Source organism: Halichoerus grypus, chromosome 4 (genome assembly GCF_964656455.1).
Source record: "Halichoerus grypus chromosome 4, mHalGry1.hap1.1, whole genome shotgun sequence".
NCBI lineage: Eukaryota > Metazoa > Chordata > Mammalia > Carnivora > Phocidae > Halichoerus > Halichoerus grypus.
The window spans coordinates 161292516-161296448 of NC_135715.1; the positions used below are offsets into that span (position 1 = coordinate 161292516).

The following is a 3933-nucleotide window of genomic DNA, read 5'->3' on the forward strand; positions in this document are numbered from 1 at the left end:
TGGGAGGAGGGATAGGGAAAAGAGGAAAGGCGAGGCGGGAAAACGGGTGGGGGAGCTGCCCGGAGGCGAGAGGGCGCAGGAGCTGCTTTATTGGTGGTCGCTCGAGTGAATTAACAACAGTTTCCTCAGCTCCACCGAGGACTAGACCTTTCGCCTCCGTCCGGAGCCTGTCCTCCAGGGGAAAAGTTCCGCGTCTTAGTGTTTGGAAACATACTAACAGCCGCACTCCTGCCCCTCTGACACCTAGCACGTTTTTGGAAAGCTGAGCTAAGATATTTCTATTGTCTCTTCCTGGCCTTGCTCGTCAACTTCCCCAAGTACACTGGATTGAATACTAGTGCTTTTTACCGTACAGCTAACTTTTGATTAATCGGCCACTCTGCCTAGCACATGACCTTGATTTTTTTTAAAAAAAGCAAAACAAAACAAAACGATCCCATTGGATACGATCTTGATGGCTACTGATGAAAGAGATTCTTGGGAAAGTTTTAAACCAGTGGGGAGGGGGAGGTAATTCTGACCCTTGAATTAGTTGCTTTAAGTTAAAGAATGATTGTTTATATGACTTCTTTAAAATACAGTGGCCCTGCTAGCATAAGGGTAGAAGATAAGGATTTAGACAAATGAAATAGAATTGAGATTCTGGAAATAATAAACCCTGACACACTGACTAATTTTTTACAAGAATATCAAGACAATTTAATGGTGAAAGAAATTTTTCAACAAATGTTACTGAGACAACTGGATATCCACGTGCAAAACACTGAATTTGGATCACTACCTCACAACATATGAAAAATTAACTTTAATGGACCAAAGGCCTAAATGTAAGTAAGCACCAAAACTATAAAACTCTTAGGAGATGGAGCGCCTAGGTGACTCAGTCAGTTAAGCGAGGGACTCTCGATTTTGCTCAGGTCATGTTCTCAGGGTTGTGACATCAAACCCCATCTTGCCTCTGCGGTCAGCACAGTCCGCTTGAGATTCTCTCTCTCTCTCTCCCTCTGCCCTTCCCACCTGCGCACTCTCTCTAAATAAATAAGTTAATTAAAAAAAAAAACTCAGGATAAAACATAGGCATGAATCTCCTTGGCCTTTGATTAAGCAATGGATTCTTAGGTATGACACCAAAAACACAAGCAACCAAAGAAAAATAAATAAATTAAACTTCATCAAAATTTAAAACTTCTGTCTTTTGTGTTGAAAAAATCTAAAGAATGAAGAAAATATTTGCAAATAATATATCTGATAAGGATCTAATATTCAGAATACAGAAAACTATTACAATTCAATCATAAAAATATAAATAATGCAATTTTTAAATGGGCAAAAGATCTGAATAGGCATTGTTCCTAAGAAAATATGCAAATGGACAAATGGACGTGAAAAACGTTCACCATTATTAGCCATCAGAGAAATGCATATTAAAACTACAATGAGGGGCACCTGGGTGGCTCAGCCGGTTGAGCTTCCGACTCTTGATTTCGGCGCAGGTTGTGTTCACCAGGTGGTGGGATGAAGCCCCATGTCCGGCTCCCCGCTCAGCAGGCAGTCTGCTTCTCTCTCTCCTCCCCTCCGCCTGCTGGACTGTGCACATGGATGCTGCCTCTCTCTCTCTCTCTCTCTCTCTCTCTCTCTCTGAAGTGAATAAATTAAAACACACACACACACACAATGAGATACCACTTCATGCCTACTAGAATATCTGTAATCAAAAAGACAGATGACAATAATTGACAAAGATATAGAGAAATTGGAACTTGTATACTGCTAAGTGGAAATATAAAATGCTTTGGACCTTTCCGTGCTACCCAGGGAGAGGTCCCTACAGTGTTGTTTTGCATTCCCATCGTAACTTAAAGGAAAACTTTCACAATGTCCAGAGACATTGATGTCCTGCAAATGAAGGAGGAGGATGTCCTCAAATTCCTTGCAGCAGGAACCCACTTAAGTGGCACCCACCTTGACTTCCAAATGGAACAGTACATCTACAAAAGGAAAAGCGATGGTATCTCCATCATAAATCTGAAGAGAATCTGGGAGAAACTTCTGCTGGCAGCTTGTGCCATTGTTGCCATTGAAAAGTCAGCTGATGTCAGGGTCATATCATCCAGGAATACTGGCCAGTGAGCTATGCTGAAGTTCGCTGCTGCTACCTGAACCACTCCTATTGCTGGAAGCTTCACTAACCGGATCCAGACAGCCTTCTGGGAGCTGAGACTTACAGTGGCTACTGATCCCAGGGTTGATCACCAGCCTCTCACAGATTCATCTTACGTTAACCTGCCTACCACCGCTCCGTGTAACACAGACTCTCCCCTGCACTATATGGGCCTTGCAACAAGGGAGCTCACTCAGTGGGTCTGCTGTGGTAGATGCTGGCCAGGGAAGTTCTGTGCATGCGTGGCACCATTTCCCATGAACACCCATGGGAGGTCATGCCTGATTTGTACTTCTATAGGGTCCTGAAGAGATTGAAAAGGAAGAGCAGGCCACTGCTGAGAAGACTGTGACCAAGGAGGAATTTCAGCATGAATGGACGGCTCCAGCTCCTAGATTCACTGCTATTCAACCTGAGGTGGCAGACTGGTCTGAAGGCAAGCAGGGGCCCTCGGTGCCTATTCAGCAGTTCCCTCCCGAGGACTGGAGCGCTCAGCCGGCCACTGCAGGGCGCCTGGGTGGCTCAGTCTGTTAAGCATCTGCCTTCTGCTCAGGTCATGATCCCAGAGTCCTGGGATTGAACCCCGCATCGGGCTCCCTGCTCAGTGGGGAGCCTGCTTCTTCCTCTCCCTCTGCTGCCCACCCCTGCTTGTGCTCTTTCTGTCTGACAAATAAATAAATAAAATTTAAAAAAGAAAAATTTAGGGGTGCCTGGGTGTCTCAGTCAGTTAAGTGTCTGCCTTCAGCTCAGGTCATGATCTCAGGGTCCTGGAATCGAGCCCCGCATCGGGCTCCTTGCTCCGTGGGAAGCCTGCTTCTCCCTCTCCCACTCCCCCTGCTTGTGTTCCCTCTCGTGCTGTCTCTCTCCCTGTCAAATAAATAAATAAAATCTTTAAAAAAATAAAAATAAAAAATAAATAAAAATTTAAATAAATAAGTAAAAAACATTGACTCACTGAATCATATAGATTTCCTAAATGTTGACACATTTCATTATAAAATTTTAAAAATCATATTATTTTCACAGACTCATCAAAAAACATCGTCAATCATATTATTTTTGGACTTATCAGAAAAAAACTTGTATTCATCACTGTCAAATTCACAATGATGAATACAAGTTTTCCAAAATGCTAATTTTTGTGTAAAAGCTCAGATTTTGTCATTGACAACAAATATTGGCAATTGTTTTCTTTGTTAGACTTATTTGTCCATTTTTTTGAGAAAATATCTGCTATATTTCTAAGTCTGAATAATGATTATTGACCTGCCATTTGTTCTATCACTTAAAAACAGTGTTCCTTTTTTTTTTTTAAAGTGGCTAAATCACCTTGTAACTCAATCTTTTGTGTGCTTTTCCTGGAGATAGTCATCTTATGGAGAAGAAATAGCTGTACTTCTTCATTAATAAAATTAGTGTTTTTGTGTCCTGCTGCTATAACAAATTTCCACAAACTTAATGGCTTACAACAACACAATTTATCATCTTACAGTTCTGAAGTCAGAAGTCAAGGTGTTGCAGGGCTATGTTCCTTCTGGAGGCTCGAGAGGAGAATTCCTTTTCTTACCTTTTTCAGCTTCAGGAGGCCACCTGCATTTTTTGGTTTGTGGCCCCTTCCTTCATCTCCAAAGCCTGCTGGATCTTTAGCAACTACCTTCCCTCCCCTACACTCTTCCCTCTACCTCTCCTTCTCCTTAGCTTCTGTCTGTGGTCACATCTGCTTCTCTGACTCTGACCCTTATATCTCCCTTGTCTAAGAACTCTTGTGATTA

General features: G+C 42.5%; 1 pseudogene; it reads left to right on the forward strand.

Annotated features, from left to right (window-relative positions):
- Nucleotides 1–1803: 1803 nt before the first annotated feature.
- On the forward strand, nucleotides 1804–2711 carry LOC118539772 (small ribosomal subunit protein uS2B pseudogene; annotated as a pseudogene).
- The last annotated feature ends 1222 nt before the right edge of the window (nucleotides 2712–3933 follow it).